This window comes from Podarcis filfolensis (genome assembly GCF_964270895.1).
Source record: "Podarcis filfolensis genome assembly, chromosome: 10".
Lineage (NCBI taxonomy): Eukaryota > Metazoa > Chordata > Lepidosauria > Squamata > Lacertidae > Podarcis > Podarcis filfolensis.
The window spans coordinates 32,737,437-32,756,349 of record NC_139612.1 but is presented as its reverse complement, the minus strand read 5'-3'; the positions used below and the strand labels follow the sequence as shown (position 1 = coordinate 32,756,349).

At 43.7% G+C, this 18,913-nt stretch overlaps 1 long non-coding RNA gene across 1 annotated transcript; it reads right to left on the bottom strand.

Annotated features, from left to right (window-relative positions):
* Positions 1–10,087: 10,087 nt before the first annotated feature.
* On the bottom strand, positions 10,088–18,435 carry LOC310744012. The gene is made up of 3 exons (XR_014539340.1): positions 18,327–18,435; positions 10,675–10,794; positions 10,088–10,417 (listed from the first exon to the last, which is right to left on the bottom strand). It is a non-coding gene; the product is annotated as an uncharacterized lncRNA (long non-coding RNA).
* Positions 18,436–18,913: the final 478 nt, after the last annotated feature.

The following is an 18,913-nucleotide window of genomic DNA, read 5'->3' as shown; positions in this document are numbered from 1 at the left end:
CAGAATTTCTATGTAGCTCAGGCAATTAATTTTCAGAAGATGGAATCCGTGGTTCTTTAAAATAAATAATTTTGCCCTTGCTGTTTTACTGTTGACACCTGCAGTCATAGTTATTTGAGATTATCAATACTGAAGTAGTTAAGCTAAAGATTTATCTCATGGTGAATCAACATTCTTAATGTGGGAATAATATTCCGCCTAGCTGTAAAATGCCTGAATTAAAGCATGTCCTATGGGAGGCTATGCTTTATTATAAATGCATTAGAACCTGTTGCTTAGAAATCAATAAACATCTCTGCAAAGTCTGAGATACCAGTAAGATGGAAATCATTGCATCATTTTAACTAATTGTGGTAAGTATGATATATGGTCACTTCAGACATCATAGGAGACTGGCGTTAAGCACACACAGCAAGTGAGGAAGAGGAATGAGAGTGTTTGGGTATTAATGGAATCTCAAGTCAAAAAACTAAGAAGTGCTTATTTAAGCAGTGGCTACTGAATCCTTGCGACGGGGTGAGTTCCAGTTGCTCGGTCCCTGCTCCTGCCAACCTAGCAGTTCGAAAGCACGTCAAAGTGCAAGTAGATAAATAGGTACTGCTCCGGCAGGAAGGTAAACGGCATTTCTGTGCACTGCTCTGATTCGCCAGAAGCGGCTTAGTCATGCTGGCCACATGACCCGAAGCTGTATGCCGGCTCTCTTGGCCAATAAAGCAAGATGAGCGTCGCAACCCCAGAGTCAGCCACGACTGGATCTAATGGTCAGGGGTCCCTTTACCTTTACCTTACTGTAGCCAAGAACTATTAATTATATGAGTTGATGGTGTCAGATTTGAGATCCAACCTAGTTCTCACTAAACCAGCCTGCTAGTCTAAAATTCCACCAAAATGCTATCATGACAAAGTCAATAAAACTGCTGGCATGTTGCACTGTGCAGCGCAGACTCTGCAGCCAAGTCCTAAATATTCCACTGGTAGGAGTTCCTTTCTAGAGAGCCTTTTGCAGTTTCCACCATAATTAATATTTCCCAGCATTATAACCTGAACCCAGTGCTATTTTTCTTGGAAAAGGTGCCGGAACTCACCATGAACACCTCCCTTTTTCTCTTATAATGGCAATGGCGCCTACCTGAGAGGTGCCGGAACCAAGTTCTGGCTGGAAAAAAAAGCCCTACATGAACCTATAGTCATTCTACAATTCTACACTGTACATTCTACAATGTCTGCTGCTATATCAGTGTTGCAACAGAGGACAACATTAATGGGGGCGTGGTGCGTGTAGGACATTTATATAAGGGTTAGATTTCCATTGAAGGCAAATAATTGCTGATCCAACAGCTGTACCATGTAGCTTTCTATGTTTCTTTGGCTTTTCTGGCTACATCAGACATAACTTTGCCTGTGATTAAGCATTCCTGACATTCTTCAGAAATTATGTTTGGGACCTATCCTGACAGTTTATGTTTTCTCGCCAATCTGATTTTATTCCACCCATTGTCTTGTGAGCTCCCTCTTAAGTTAGCGGGACTCACAAACTCATAAAGGGAAGCTAAACTACATGTAGTGGTTAAGAGCAGTAGTCTCATAATCTGGTGAACCGGGTTCGATTCCCCGCTCCTCCACATGCAGCTGCTGGGTGACCTTGGGCTAGTCACACTTCTTTGAAGTCTCTCAGCCTCACTCACCTCACAGAGTGTTTGTTGTTGGGGAGGAAGGGAAAGAAGAATGTTAGCCGCTTTGAGAGTCCTTCGGGTAGTGATAAAGCGGGATATCAAATCCAAACTATTGCAACCATTGTTTATTATTATTATTATTATTATTCATTTCATTTCCATACCGCTTTATATTTTTAAGAAAAATCTCAAAGCAGTTTACAACACATTAAGACATCAAATTAAACAATCCAGAATAAAACATTCCTGAAGAAAGTCGTATGTAAAGTATACATTCAAAGCACCTTTATTAACAGCAAACAAAAATATCAACCTAAGGGTTTCAAAATAAAACGTTACAAAGGAGGTCAGCTACAGAATGCACATTAAATGCAGCAAATGTAACAAAAAAAAAATATCCTAAACATTTCAAAAGAAAACATTACTAAAGGAAGTGAAATATAAAATACACATTTAAAACACATTTTAAATACACATTTAATTAAAAAAAATAATTAAACAAGAAAATTAAATGTGATCATTAGCTAGGATATATCTGCTACTGTTGCTGCCAGTCCAGCCAATGGTGGGCGGGTGGCTGTGGAAGCTCAAGCTTGATGACCTGGGTCTGTACTAAGAGACATCCAACATTTTAAATCTTAATATGTTGCCCCTTAAGCAGTTATACAAGGATTTTGTACCACGTTGTGACCTCTGTTTTAAAAGGGAGCAAAATGAATTAGAAACTAGGAGCCACTAAGCAAAATTAGTAAAGGTAAAGGTACTCCTGACCATTAGGTCCAGTCACGGACGACTCTGGGGTTGCGGCGCTCATCTCGCTTTACTGGCTGAGGGAGCCGGCATTTGTCCCAAGACAGCTTCCAGGTCATGTGGCCAGCATGACTAAGCCGCTTCTGGTGAACCAGAGCAGCGCACGGAAACGCCATTTACCTTCCCGCCGGAGCGGTACCTATTCATCAACTTGCACTTTTGGGTGTGCTTTCGAACTGCTAGGTGGGCAGGAGGTGGGACTGAACAATGGGAGCTCACACCGTCGCAGGGATTCGAACCACCGACCTTCCGATCGGCAAGCCCTAGGCTCTGTGGTTTAGACCACAGCGCCACCCGCGTCCCTCAAAATCAGTGGACTTGAATTCCTTAGTGTTACTATTTACTTAGAACCACTGAGGCCTCCAGACAGATGGTTGCTGTCATTGTCTACTGATCCTCCTTCCTCCCATACTTCTCCTGGAGGGTTCTTGATGAAAGCAGAAAGATGCCAATTGGTGTGAGTTTGATTCTCACTGGTTGAAATCACTGTGGTTACTGAAGGAAGAAATCGGATTGAGCTATCTACTCTCTGTTCATCTCAGTGAATAGTTACCATTCAGTCTTTGGGGAAGAAAACAGTTTATATTGGGGAACAAAATACAGTAGTACCTCAGGTTACAAACTCTTCAGGTTACAGACTCCGCTAACCCATAAATAATACCTCGGGTTAAGAACTTTGCTTCAGGATAAGAACAGAAATGTGCAGTGGCGGCGCGGCAGCAACGGGAGGCCCCATTAGCTAAAGTGGTACCTCAGGTTAAGAACAGTTTCAGGTTAAGAACGGACCTCCAGAATGAATTAAGTTCTCAACCCAAGGTACCACTATAACTTATATTGGGGATATTTATTGTGACCTACCCTCCTACCCTTCCACTGGGCAACCCTTGAGGTGCAGATGACTCATACACAGAGCCCACAGGAATGTTCCACATGACATCTCTTGCAATAGCCGAGCTCACCCCTTTTACATGTTCCTGCCTTTTATAGTGACAGGCATTTTGCTAGTCTTGAATACTGCCATCTTGGCAGGCAAAGAGGTTGCTGCTTTAGAAATTATGCTTCTTCTTTTTTTACCATAATAGTCTGTACTATTGGATCATGACAGATGTAAATTTTCAGCAAAAACTGTTGCTTTTCAATTTTTAAGGAACATGTCCTAACCCCTATAGATATCATCTCTTCCTTCTCTTTTAAGAAGCTGTAGGGCAAATGAAAGATCGGCAGCACTTTTGACTGGGGAGCTTAACAATAGTAGTTTATGATCTGGGTTATATAAGAGCCTTGTGAATCCTGTTAGGAATATAAAAGAGCCCAAGACCCAGAAGCAGCTTTCATTTGCTTTTCTTTCTCAGACAGCTATTCTTTACTTAATGCTTCTTTTTGTACTGAGTGCTTGAACTTTGGGAGTCTGTTTGTTGAGGCAGGAATGCAATTTCAACTAAGAAACGGTAGATTCAATACAGGCGATGGCCATTTCGCGCGGGAGTTTCATTCCTGGCCCCCGTGTGCGTCGGCGGAGTTTGTATAAGTGCACCCCGACCCTATTCTGCCTTGTTCTGGGTTCTGTGCATCGACGAATGAGCATCAGTTGGATATGCCTAAAATGGCCGCCCCCTGTATTGTCATTTTCTGGAGAACAGAACTGCTCAACTTAGCCATTTTCTCTCTGGTGTTATGTTGTATACATTTGAGCCCTGCATAGAAATGTCACATCCCTTTGGCCCTTTGTATTTTGGTTGGGCCCAGTGGCGGAGGAAGGGGGGCAGGGGCAGTCCGCCTCAGGTGCTATCTCTGAGGGGGTGGCAAGAAGGCAGCCCTCGGGAGGCTCACTCCGCCACCCCCGAGCGCAGCGGCATGAGCCGCCACCATTGTGCCGCCTCAGCCGCATGCAGAGGATCCTGCTACCGCTGCCGCCATGAGCAGAGGATCCTGCCACCATCCATACATGCTCAAGTGGCGCCGTCGGCAAACCATCCAGTGGCGCATGCACGGTGTCGCGACATATGGCGCGTGTGCCATACATAGCGCTGCCGCACATGCGCCAGACATATGGCGCGTACACATGCGCTGCTGGGCGGTTTGCCCCGACACTAGCACCCCACACCGAGGGCCAGTTAGCCTTCCTTTGCCCCTAGTTGAGCCTCTACTATATATAAAGGAAAAATATCTCTGTGCCATGGATATAGATAAACTCTAGATAAATGCACACACCACTTACAACCCATTGTGCGTCTGGCAAAGTAATCTGTAGTCCAAGGACAAGAAACCTGTGGCTCTCCATTGTCAGTTTTGTTGGAATACAATTCCCATCATTCCTGATCCACTGGCCACGCTTGCTGCAGCAGAGAGAAGTTGGAGTCAAATAACATCTGGATCCCAGCTCTGATCCAAGAAATCTCATCCTGTAATAAATCTGAATGCTTGAGGACTTATTAAGGGCATCAAAGTGGTTGAAATGGTATGATGTAGTCAGTAATTTCACTAGCAGACTGAGACTTGAAGACCCAAAGTCAGTTCTCAACCATGAAGTTCACTGGGTGATCTTGGGCCAATCACTATCTCTTAGTAACCTACCTCACAGGGTTGTTGTGAATAAAAAATGAAGCTAGTAGAGCCATGTATGATGCCTTAATCTCCTCAGAGGAAAGTTGGATGTAAATGCAATAAAAAATAAATCAGTATCACTTCACTTGCTCACTTAAAAATGTAAGATTTAAAAATCTCTCAGCGGGTAGGGGGCTGTTTGAGATTAATTCCAGCCTTCTAAAAATTTAAAGCAATGTAATATAGTGCAACCAACATTATAATTTGAGTGGGTGGGTGGGTGTGGGGAGGAGGACAGAGAGAGACTTCCCATCCCAAGTGTTATGCGAAAAATATTTGCAGATTGGTGACCGATTTCTGGCTTAAACTGCAAGTAGTGTTCATGTCACCAGTAATATGATTTCACATACATGGAATAAACATCTGTCATTAGATTTTAATGTCATTGTAACAGTAAATTTTGCATTTTAATGTGCAGAGAAAAGATTTTGAGTTGAACTTATGGACCCTATAACTTATACATCATCTCCCGAACTGGCCTGCATTCCTCAAAACACGGTTGGGCTTCTTTGCCCTTCTTTCCAAATTAAATTAAGGGTGAAGTGGGGGTGAGCACAATTTCCTCATTTAAATAATTAGTTGGAAACCGATAAAATATATATGAGAAGAGGGCAGAAGGGAATAGAAAGTTCTCTTTGCTCTAAGTGGTTTCCATTCCAATCCTGCTTTTATATCAAAATAATAGCAGGCATTTCAGTCTCTTAGTGGAACAAGCAAGAGCCTCCTGGGTAGGTCAGAGGACATAATTTTGCAATGGAATATAAATATGGAAAACTAATGGTTGAGACCATCTCTCAAACTTCTTATTTCCCTCATCTTCTGCTCATGCCAAAATGCCTACAGACTCAATACCTTTTTCACATATTTGTAAGGCTGAGTGGGCTTTTCCCAGTAAGTTTTAAGTTGGTTCTTGTTTTCCTTTGTTTCTACCTTGATGACTGATGTTTGTTTCTTTTACCCAGTTAATCAGCTGAAAGCGGAAAGCGCTAATCAAGATATTGGGAGATGGTGTTAATCACTCAGGACTGTGATGCATATATTTAGAACCCACTATCTCCTTGTGTTGCAGCCCAGATCTGCCAGGGGTTAAGGTGTGGGGCTATGGATTTGTGTAGTGTAATCACTGCAGCAGTTGTGTCAGACCACTGTGTGGTTGTGTCATACTGTGGTTATCTGAACATACAGTGTGTTCCCTCTGTATTGAGGGGTTTCATAGTGATTCCCTCTAACCTTCAAGTTATCTGGGTCAGTTCCCTCCTCTCTCAGGTACTTAAGCAGGGAGGTGGTTGGTGAGGAACCGAATGAGGATTGTTTCTGGAACATCACCCTACTCAGCTTAAAGTGTAAAGCTTACAGTTGTTTCCCTGGACTTGTACCACTTAATTCTGCTAAATGTACAAACTGGCTGTTAGAACTTTTGTTTGTGCCCCGAGGCAAACCAAGCCCTTTCCCAGTAAATAAATTCAAACAGACACATAATTTTAATTTAAGTTTTTGGGCAAAATTTGGCCACAGCTTTATTGATTACAAAACAAATTGAGCAGTATTGGCCTAGGCATTGGTCAGAGACTATAACTGACTCCAGCCTCCCTGGCTGGCAGTCTGAAAGGGTAAACACCAAACAAGGGAGCAACATCGGTGAAGATCGATTGAAGCTCACCCCGGGGTTCCTGTGGTCCTGGCATGGCCCTAGCCCCTCAAGTGGACTTCGGACGAGATCCAGGACCCCCAGATTCCTTTACCGGAAAACCCTGATTCTGGAGGGGCAGGTGATGGCCACACATTTCTATAAACCAATGCCTAACCGCCAAACCTTACAAAGTTGTGACGATTGCTAAAGGGGTAGGCGAAAACCAAGTGGCCAAAGCCAATCTGCCAAATGGAAAAAATCCAAAGCAGGCGACCCAATCCAAAGCAAGGCCAAAGCAGCAGCACCAAATTAGGGGGGAGGGGGGGTGTTCAGCAGCGCAAAGCAAGTGCCCCACCCACGCCGTGCTGCCGCATTTATAGGACCCCGGGATCACGCCACCTGCCCCAATTGGCCCAAACAGCCAGGCACAATCCCAGGGCCCAACTGACATGGCTTGGGCCACGCCTAGTAACAACTCACCCCGTGGGGGTGGCTTAAGGGGCTCGAGTGCAACCAGGACCCTCAATTTAGGAGGATCCCATTCATCTGCAGAACATAATCTCAGAACCCACTTACCAGGACTGTGTTGCTGCTGATGATTTTGTTATGAAGCACCCCTAAAACTCCAGCTTTTGCTATGGTAGCCTGCACCTAAAAAGGAAGTTCTGTTTTGTCCTGGAGCAGCAAAGAGAGGGAAACTTGAAGCCGAGTTGGAACACCTAAATCAATTGGGTACTGTCTCCTTCACTGTAAATTTCTGCCAAACTCCTGCATTATGTGTGAATTAAATAAAATGTCACTCTTACCTCCCTTGCTCCCAATTACTAGAAAATAGTCTGAGGTTCCTGGCTGTAGAACCCAAAAGATATGTTAATCTTTTTTCTCATACTTATTAGGAAAGCAGATTAAGGTGCATTTTTAGAGGCAGTTTCCCAAACATCTTAGACAATCTTTTCCTAACTGGCATAATTTTAAAACTTTTAACACCCATTCACTGTCAGGAAGACATGATTTAAACTAAATAGGGGAGAAACAGCAATACTCTGTTCTAGGGCAGATGCAGTTGATCTTTTGGGAGGAAATTGAGCAGCTTAAAGGCAGTCTTGAAGGCAAGATGGATGCCATGGACCAGTCTTGAGCAGCAAAACAAGCAGCTTAAAAACAGGCTGAAAGACAAAATGGAGGCCTCCAACATGCAGCTGATGAAGAGTGCGGCATTCCCACAAAAGGAGAGGAGAGCTATGCCTGATCAGCCATGACAGGGGGTGCAAACTGACCCAGCATCTCAGCTGCAAGAGTGCCCAGAAAGATGTTTCCTTAGAAAGTGATGGGTTGTGCTCCCTTAAGTGCAGAGTGGAGCAGATCAAGAGGCCAAGACATCCTCTGATGGAACCAGTTTGAACATATCTACATAATCCCCATTGAGGATTTTAGCCCTCAACTTGAGGGCAAGTTCAGAACCTGGGAAGTCAGCGGTAGCAGCACGAGTGGACTTCTTTGTGTCTTTCACTAATGCCCACCCTTCCACTCTAGCGAACCACCAAACTTCTTCCGGTGGGAATTAGCTCTCCATTCCCAACACCAATCCAGAAGACCCATCAAATCTTCCCCCTCCCCCTATGACACTCCAGCGAGGCATCGCTGTCATAATCCAAGCTAGACTGCTATGTACTGAGTTGAATAGGATCCAAAAGGCAGCAGTCTGGTTGGTCCTAGAACAATAGGGTCCAGAATGCAGCAGTCTGATTGGTCCACAGGAGCCACCCAATCCAGCTCCAGGTGGAAATGAATTCGCAACCTGATTGGCCTACAGGTGAATCCCGGAATTAGCCAATCACGTGGGGCCCATTGTGTAAATAATGTATATAAAGCAGACATTCTGGGGAAACTTCCATTCCTCCTCACCACTATGAGATGAATAAAGAGCATGAAATCCACTCTTGACTCCGAGTATATTTCATAGACGTACATGACTCGTCATCCGTGTCACTGGTACAACTCTTCTTCTTCCCTTTATGTACACATTTCTCCTGATGCTTCTTCACTGGAGACTTAGACTTGGCACTGTGGCTGCCCCTCATCCTCTGCACTGGAAGTGTCGGAGCCAGGCACTCTGCCCTCTTCTCCACCCTTTCCCCCCTCGCTCCCATGGTAACCATTGCCAGTGGCACTATGGGGGTGAGGTGCGTAACTGTCTGTGTTCCCTACAAAAGGCTTGAAGAAGTTGCTACAGACCGGCAAAGCAAAGGGGTAGGGGGTGGCAGGAGGAAATTATTCAAGCTGGAGGGCTTGGGGCAAGAAGGGCTGGGAAGCTCAGAATGCACCGATGCCGATCCCTGAGGAGAAGGAGGAATCATGTGTGGGTGAAATGGAAGAACCGGCGAAAAAGCAGGGATATCGGAAGGAATGTCTATTGCCGCTGTAGTCTGAATTGGAGGTGGGCAAAACTGTGAATCAGTAAATAGAGCTGCAGATGTACTGGGAAGCTCTAATGCAGTGGATCTCAACCTGTGGGTCCCCAGATGTTGTTGGACTACAACTCCCATCATTCCTGAGCTCTGGCATTGCTAACTAGGGTGATGGGAGTTGTAGTTCAAACAACATCTGGGGACCCACAGGTTGAGAAAGGCTGCTCTAATGGCATGTTGACGAAAGGTGGACAAGAGTTATGCAAGGTTGGCAAGGTATACGATGGGCCACTCACCCCCGCCTGCATACGGGAAACTGGGGGAGCATGAACAGACTGTGGGTGGGCTTGCAATAGGTTGGAAATGGGGGTACCTGGTATAAAACCTTGAGTCGAAGGAAATGTGCGAGTCTGGTTCAGCGCCTGCGACCTAAACTGCTTAATGATTCCGTCAAATGCTTCAGTAAACTGTAAGGTCGGACTGGGAAAGGAGGATCCCTCTGCAATGCTGTGCATAGGAAGCACAAAACCTGATGCCTCCCTGCTAACATTGAACATTGGAGGCAAAGGAGTTTGCAGATCCAAGGAGGCTACACCTTCACCAGAGAGACCTTGAGTGGCAACTGAAGGAGCCTGAGACACTCTAGCAGTCCCACACCTACTAAATGGGGGAGAAGCACCAGGAGCTTGCTTCATCCTGGCAGGCATAGCGAAGGATAAAAGACAGCTGTGTATATAGAAAAGATTGCAAACCACTGAGATCACTAATGTCTACAGAGACAAGCAATGGGCAATGGGGTGGCATGATGCAGTCGGGAGTAGCATGACGGGGTCAGCAATCCTCCACCCCCCAGCCAGATAACTGTGCAGTTCCGGATGCCCAGCTGCAACATCACCCACCGGGGAAGGTGAGCAGACTATACCAGAACAAAGCTTGAAACCACAAAGGGAGATTCTGCCTGTTTGCTGCTAAGAGTGACCCAAAAGTTCTGTTACCGATGAGCATGGCAGCAGTCTTCCTCACTGATGCCTGCTTGCTGCAGAGGTAGGAAAGACTTTCATAAAGCAGGGCCTCCAACTCCATCTCTGAGCTGTGGTGCCAAATCTAAGTCAAATGTTGTATAGTCTGAACATGATGCACCATCCTCTTGCCTCTGCACCAGAGGGAATTGGTGGCTGGAGAAGGAAGGGCTTTTACCAGGCACTTGGTGATCTTGTAGGCCACCCCTGCCAGAGGACAGCCTCCAGGCTGCCATTGGAGGACCCCCACCAGATGCTTCAAGAGGTCTTTGGCTGCCCTCAAAAGAAGAGGACAGAAAGAGAATGAGATGCCCTTATAACAAGAAGGGGCTCCTCAGCTAGCAACTGACATTTTTAAAATTGCTGGCTCCTTGCTCCAGTGAACCCAGGAGATGTGCCATGCAAGGAATGACCTTGGAATGGTCTCTAAACTCATGGGGCCCTCTCAGTGGGCAGTTTGCCTTAGGGAGCCGCAACACCTTTTGAGCAGCCCACGTGGGAACTCACCTCTGCCACATCCCCACCCTCACCTTCTATCTGCAGGACCACTGCAGTGAGGTCTCTGATGGCTTGCTTTTCATCCTCATGATGTTCAGGGCACTTGAGAAAATCTGGAAATTTGTGGAAGGCTGCCTTCGTGATCTTTGCCTCTTCCTATGAAAAAGAGATGAAGGAAGAACAGTTCCTTGTTTCTGGCCTACCAGAGTTGGGTTGCCTGTTTTCTCTGTGATGTAGGTTAGTCTGAAAGGTGTTGATTGGCCCAAGGTGACCGTGTGTGCTTCATGCCTGAGTGAAGATTTGAACCCTGGTCTCATAGGGTTCACAAAGATTCATTAAATCTAAATACAATGTTTTTATTAATAGTTGAAATTTTAAAATGGGGTTGCAGAGGATGGTTATTTTTTGACATTTTGTAGTTTCTGCATTGCAGGGGGTTGGGTTAGATGACTTTTTGGGATTCCTATACACACACACACACACACACAAACACATATTAGACATACCTGAAGGGAACAAGTGGCGATGACTACAGGGGCACTGTGTTTGAAAGAGGGAATATTTTCTGTGCTGCGGTCACAGTCTGTGATTAGAACTGTTGGAGGTGGGGGAAATCACAAATGGTTCAGGGTTCAATATACACCAATATGCAAAAAATAAACATAAACATTTTAAAAATAATAATCTTGCAAAGTAAGTCAGGTAGATGCACCATGACTTGACCAGGCTAACCACTGAGTTTCATGGCTGAGAAGACTTGAAGTAGCACCTGCATCATTTGAACACAACATTCTATTTGTTTGCACTTGGTCACGAGGCACACGCTTTTATATATTTAGGGGAAAGAGCACGTTCTTGACTAAGCTTTGAGCAGAAATTTTTTAAAATAAAAATTCTACCAAATCATAATAATTAGGACTCCACAGTTTGTGCACAAAATCCCTCCAAATACCTGTCAAGAATACGCTCATGCCTGACCCAATGAAAAAGAATTACTCTGAGATTTCACAGTAAATCTTACAGGCTACAAACTTAATCCTCATAATATTCAGGAAATTGCAAAGGCACAGGCATTAGAAGTTACAACCTTTGTTTTGGCTCTGACTTGAAAAGAAGTGCTGCAAGATTTTATTTCATGATCTTTTGAAAGAAGTCTGGCTTTTGAATATATATTTCTCAAAGGAAGCCATGATTAAGGCAACACCAAAGGCTTCACATGCGAAAGAGTACTTACTACAAACCATTTTATAAACTCAACCTTACCACCATATACACAAAGTATTCCCAGAGATGGCAGATATCCATCCTGGCAGCCACAACCTAGCAAATAATCTGTTCAAAGGAACAAAAGAACGCAACTGCCTGAAATGCCAAACAGTTGTAACTACACAGAGCACATGTCAGTCTTTAAAATTTGCCAGCGTACAGCCTGCACATTCCAAACGAACCAACTTCACATGAGGGAAATAGGAAGTGAATAAGATTTATTTACAAATGTAGGATTTATACAAGGATTAGTTACTAAGCTCCACACAAATTTTAGATATTGCAAGGGATTCGGCATATGTTTGTTTGGAGGAAGTGTAGTGCTTTACACAAAATTAACACAAAATTCTTTGCAATGCCTAATGCCTACTCTTTTGGCTCAAATTGGGGTAAACTTGAAGGGCCCCAATCCCTCATATAATCCACAAAATGCCTCATTTCACTGCTTGAAATGTGGGCAGCAAAATGTGGGCGGGTATCTCAGCTCGGTGCTAATGAAGACATATACAGAGGCTGTACAATGAGAAGAGGAGGAGTTTGGATTTGATATCCCGCTTTATCACTACCCTAAGGAGTCTCAAAGCGGCTAACAATCTCCTTTCCCTTCCTCCCCCACAACAAACACTCTGTGAGGCGAGTGAGGTTGAGAGACTTCAGAGAAGTGTGACTAGCCCAAGGTCACCCAGCAGCTGCATATGGAGGAGCGGAGACGCGAACCCAGTTCACCAGATTACGAGTCTACTGCTCTTAACCACTACATCACACTGGCCATTATACAATGTCCTCCCATCAGGCACATGTTTCCATGCCTGTATTCAAATGCCAGGTGGAATGAGAGGAGAATAAAGGTTCTGTTGAGCTCTGTTTCCATGAGAAGAGAAGCAGCTTATACTCATATTGAGAAGGACCTGTAGACGCCAGAGGCAAAGAGTCTAATTTAGCTTGCTAGTTTTCTCTGTATAAGGATTTTTGTTTGGATTTGGGAGAGGAGGGGGGCAGAGATGCATTGGATCATGTGATCACTTCATCTGCAGTCTGAAGGGATTCAGTACAGAAGACATTTACCCACCTCACCTGTTGCCTGCGAAAAACAGGCCTATAAAAGACCAGCTCCCATATAAAATGAAATGACTGCCTCATCGCACCATGAAAATTAGGAGAAGTGAAATGAGGAAAGGCATAAATGGGAATAATTTCTTCTTCGTAGAGTAACGGTGGGCTGTGCAGAAGGTTGCAAGGGTGTTTATGTGCAGCTCTTCAACTTCACAGTTATATTGGTAGGTCCCGAAACTCCTATTTCGCTGAGCAGCTCCACTAATTATGTACTCGCACATGAGTTAATCATAGAACAGTATTAGTGTATTTCACATTGCATGGTTCTTTGTTCTAAAACTTTTATCTGAAATAGACTACTGGTGATAAACTATTTTTTTAAAAAAAATACAAAAACAAAATCAATTTCTCCTCAGTGCAGCCAGTCTCCCTTGTAATTGGTATTTACAAGCTAGTAATTATTCTCTTGAAATCTATAAAAAAGCATGGTAAATGGTACACATTAGATTTTTTATCATTTGCATGCTACAGCTTCATATCTAAGCACTTTACCCAAACCACAATAGGTGGACAGTGATTTCTAGATTATTTTCCATTCAGTTTTCTCACAGCCTTTTGTGCTCAAGTCATATGTTTTTCCCCTGAGGTTTTCAGCTTAAATAGGTACCTGTCAGCTCCATCTTTAACAGGACAGCTTTAAGTGAATTAGTAAGGCATTCTGCCCCCCCCCCCCGAAAGTTGAGGATTCCCAAAATATTGTACATTTCAAGAACACACAGTTGTTCCAAATGAGCAGCAGACAGAATGGACAGCGCAGGCAAGCGGGCAGCCCAGGTCAGCTGGGGGGGGCGTCTGGCGAGTTCTAAGTGGAGGGGTGGTTTGGCTGAGTTTTATGGCAGGGGTTGGTGAGGTGTAAAAGGGGGAGGGATGGTCATTGGTGAGGCTGGCTGGCTGCCAGGAGAGTGGAGCTGGTGAACAAAGTGATCAGGGGTTCAGCATCTACTAATGAAATATTACTGATAAGGCTGTCATCAAATGAGCATCGTTAACAAAACAAAATGATACTCGGTGCAGCCTTGTCCTCTATTATGAATAAGTTAAGTCTGCTAGAATAAATGGACCTTATGAATGAGTAAGAGCAGGCATTGTCTTCTGTGATTCACTGACAATTAGTTTCCTGCAGCCAAGAGCTAAACTAAATGGTAAATTCTTTTGACAGAAGGCAATTTCATCTCTTTAGCGTAATGAAATCGTAATGAGTACCAAAGGTTTCTTTGAGCTGTGCAGTAATAACCTCAAATGTTTGTGATTGAAAATAACTTGTTCTGAAAATGAGAAAGTAAAGGAAAGTATTCGCATAATTCACAGTCAGACTCCGGACAAATCTTCAGCAGTATAGTCAGATGTGTTCAAATAATCCATGGCACACGTTCACTCCACCACTCATGCCCATCCTGTGACTGTTCAACTATTGAATTAGAACATTTGTGCACTTGGGGTGTCTTTGCCTTTGTAGTGTAAAGGATTTCAGGGGGAGCACAAAAGCAGGATTGAAGAACAAGCCACCCAAGGAAAGAAAGGCCCTGGAGTAAATTGCACTTTGCAGTTTCACAATTTTGCACAGCAGGTTCCTATTGAAAATCTGCATTCTAATTTGAATTTTGTTGAGTTCTAAGTTGTGAATCTATGACTCTGTTAATTCAGTATTACCAATTGTTCACGTTAAATAAAAAACTTTTTATTCATGTTTAGTTTTGCTCAGAGCTGATCAGCATCACAAGTTTTGTAGTTTTAAAGATATATAAATGCTTAGTTGTCCTTACGCACTGGTGTCCAGATAAAACACCTGTGAAGATATATGATGTGATACTAAATGGTTAGAAAATTACCAGAATACAAAAAGAAAGATCATTTGCTGTAAGTGGATTCTTCAAATGCACCACAGATTTTGGAATCTCCACCAGAATGATCAGATCAGGGTTTGAAGGGCCAAAATCATCATATTCAGTGGTAACACTGTTTTAGTAATGCTTTTGACTTGCACCCCCATCTCTTGGCTTTTAAACCCCTCTAGTAGTTGTAGCTCTGTGAGGACAATAGGAGTCTCCTAACAATGCTCAGTGGGGACACGGGTGGCGCTGTGGGTTAAACCACAGAGCCTAGGACTTGCCAATCAGAAGGTTGGCAGTTCGAATCCCCGTGACGGGGTGAGCTCCCGTTACTCTGTCCCTGTTCCTGCCAACCTAGCTGTTCAAAAGCACATCAAAGTGCTCAGTCAGCACCAGTGCTTTTTTCTGGAGGTACTCAAGGGTTCAAGTCAAAGGCGTTACTAAAACAGTGTTACCACTGAATATGATTATTTTGGCCCTTCACACCCTGATCTGACCATTTCTGAGTACCTCCAGAAAAAAGCACTGGTGCTGAGCATTTTTAGGAGATCCCTATTGTCCTCACAGAGCTACAACTCCTAGAGGGGTTTAAAAGCCAATTCATCTTCTCAATAAACTCTGGGAATTGTAGTCCTGTGAGGAGAATAGAGGTCTTCTTTTTGGTTCAGGAAAAAAATATGTATAAAGAGAATTCCTGGATGCCAGTATCCAAGTTTGGGGCAAGTACTCTTTGGTGAAAGAACCCCAACAGAGAGTACCCCAACTCTTCAAAGGTGTGGTTCGTGTGTTTTTTTCATATAGCATTCAGAAAAAGTTTCACAGGTATAGGAAGTCAAGAGTGGCTTGTGAGAGCCATATGGTCTAAACTGGAGCAACCAGCTCATACCTCTTTATACACTGAGCTTCTCAGGTAGACTGAAGGAACAAAGGCTTGATTACCTAGTTCCTCCCTAAAGGAGCTGAACCTGGCAGGACAGCTTACTCGTAAGGTCTTAACCCCTTTATGCATTAATTAGACTTAAGCATGTTGCTTATATGAGGCTTGCTATCCTATACTTCTAACTACTCCCAGCACCCCATATGAGAGCTGCAGGCTCACTGCACACTTCAAAATGGAACAGAACAACAACAACAGATGCAGAGCTAAAGGTGCAATTTGATGGCCCCATTCTACTCATGTTGCTCCTTTATGGCCGTAATGCCCTATGAGGGTCCCTTGTGTGACAGTGTCACTCTGTACATTGGCTGAGCTGCTTGTATATCATGGAAAGTTCACAACAGCTTTGACTGTCGAGCGTCAACACAGTGTTAACAAGCAGTGTAGCTACTTTAAGATAAATTTAAAAAGTTGGCTGAGATGGGAGGGAAGAATTGTGTACTGCTGCTCTCTATTTTAGTAATATTTCACAGATTTTAGGATTCACAATTTTAGCACAGAGACTGGAGGTTTAATCTAGATGTGCAATAAAAAATGTTCGCAGAACAAGATGCACCACATTAGCTATCTGATGTCATCGTGTTTATTTACAGACTCGAAACATGGACAAGCCATATGCAGTGCTCCCCCTTTTTGTGAGTCACGCTAGCCTGAACTTTTGCTCATTTCATTTCAATATGTTCCTCTCAAAGGGTGCATATTAGGCATCTGTCTTTATTAATATACTTTAATTAGGAGCTCGAGAAGTGAGTAATAATCTGGCTAAGGGTTTGGGGGGGAGGGTTTGCCTCAGAGACTACAATCAAAGGACAAGTTAAGTGTTGGTAGAGAGGCATGCAGCAAAAATGATAAGCCTTTGATGAACTGTAATTAGTAATTAAATTATTTCACTCACTGTGCATGACACTGGGCTTCCAAATCCCACATTGCTTGTTTATATATTGACACATGTACTTTCTGCTAGATGATATAATGTGGGCCATTAGCGCCCCCTTTTACAGCCTCAGCCTCTTTGGACCAAGACTGCTGAATATACGCAGTCATCCACCACCAACTCTGCCAAGTGCCCTGTTCCTGCAGCCACAAGATGTGTAGCCTCACACTCTATTACTGCCTGAGTGCATTTGAGCATGGTGTTGTGTATAAGAACTAAAAAGAGTCTGTTGGATCAGGCCAATAGCCCATCTGCTCCAGAATGCTGTTCTGTCTTCACTTTGGCCAAGCCAATGCCAATAAAATCTGGTTCAACTCCTAACTCTCTCTGTCCCTCCTGCTCTGTCTCTGACCTGTTTGTGCCAAGTCACTTCTTAGTATTTGTGCCTTCCCATCAGTGTCACTAAATTTATTTCCCTGTGTGCTGCCCTAGCCCTCTTACTTAGTTCCACATACAGTGGTACCTCTGGTTACGAACTTAATTCGTTCCGGAGGTCCATTCTTAACCTGAAACCGTTCTTAACCTGAGGTACCACTTTAGCTAATGGGGCCTCCCACAGCCGCCGGCGCATGATTTCTGTTCTTATCCTGAGGTAAAGTTCTCAACCCGAGGTACTACTTCTGGGTTAGCGGAATCTGTAACCTGAGGTGTTTGTAACCCAAGGTGTTTGAAACCTGAGGTACCACTGTACAGTGGTACCTCGGGTTACATACGCTTCAGGTTACTTACGCTTCAGGTTACAGACTCTGTTAACCCAGAAATATTGCTTCAGGTTAAGAACTTTGCTTCAGGACAAGAACAGAAATTGTGCTCCGGCGGCACAGTAGCAGCAGGAGGCCCCATTAGCTAAAGTGGTGCTTCAGGTTAAGAACAGTTTCAGGTTAAGTACAGACCTCTGGAACAAATTAAGCACTTAACCTGAGGTACCACTGTACATTGTTACAATTAATAGTATTTTTTATTACAGCTGGAAGGAGCTAAACCATTTAATAGGTAAAAATAAAAAAATGGTCACATTGGAGTTTTTCACAACAGGGAGCCTGTGCGGATACCATAGCACTGTTGGATTCCTGATTAATCTAGATGGAGGAAGTCCAGATCTTACAGCCTGGTCATTTCAAAGAGGAGCTTGTTCCCCACGCCAGTGCAGCGTTGGAGTCCAAGACATCTCTCCCATCCTGACTTCAGCCAGCCTGCCCAAGATGAATTTCTGTCTTGGTTCTCCCTCCTCCTTCCCATAACACCTTGCTAAAGACACTCTTTTCCTGCCAGCTCTCTCACACACACCATCACTTTGATACCCTTGGTCTGCCCAGGCCCCTCTTAGATGTCAACACCTTGGCTTATTCCTGGGGCTAGTCCTGTGAAGTTGCCTGGGCTTGTGGTCCTAAATGGAAAACAACAGTGTTTGGCTTAGTTTTAATTGACCCAACTTTGCTTACTTCATGAATTTATTAGTTTGCTCAAATTTTAGCTCTTCGCTGACTCTACAGATTATGGTGAGTCCCCTTCCACAAACGCATAACAGATGGTTACAGTTGTACATGTCAATGACAAAATGTGTAATTTCTTTAAATTTGTTTTTATATTGTCCCCTTACAACACCTTCCCTAGACTCCTAGTCTGTCCACAAGGTAAACTGAGTGGCAGTCTTGATATACCTGGCAATCTGCCACTCCCATGTAAAATCTTGTTCTGGCATCACCAGTTTACTTTGGAATCTACATACAGTGCAGAACAGAATCCTTCATGCAGTATTCTCCCTGGAATTTCTCATAATTCAATGGGCTATGTATTGTATAGAACAATAACACCACCCTATTAACTCCTTTGTCAACACAATTCTACCCTAAAGTTCAATTACTGTGAACTTACTTAAGTTACCTTACGTTCCAAACCAGTATCTCTAAAATTGTAGCATGTCCAAAGTAAAGGTTGTCTGTGTTCTGAGACTACCATAGACTATAGACATGATCCATATAAACAACTATCTGACTTTTAGAAGACATCTGAAGGCAGCCCTGTTTAGGGAAGATTTTAATATTTGATGAATTATTTTATTTTAATATTTTGCTGGAACCCGCCCAAAGTGGCTGGGGAAACCCAGCCAGATGGGCGGGTGTAAATAAATTATTATTATTATTATTATTATTATTATTATTATTATTATTATTAGCCAAAAGTGCTGCCAT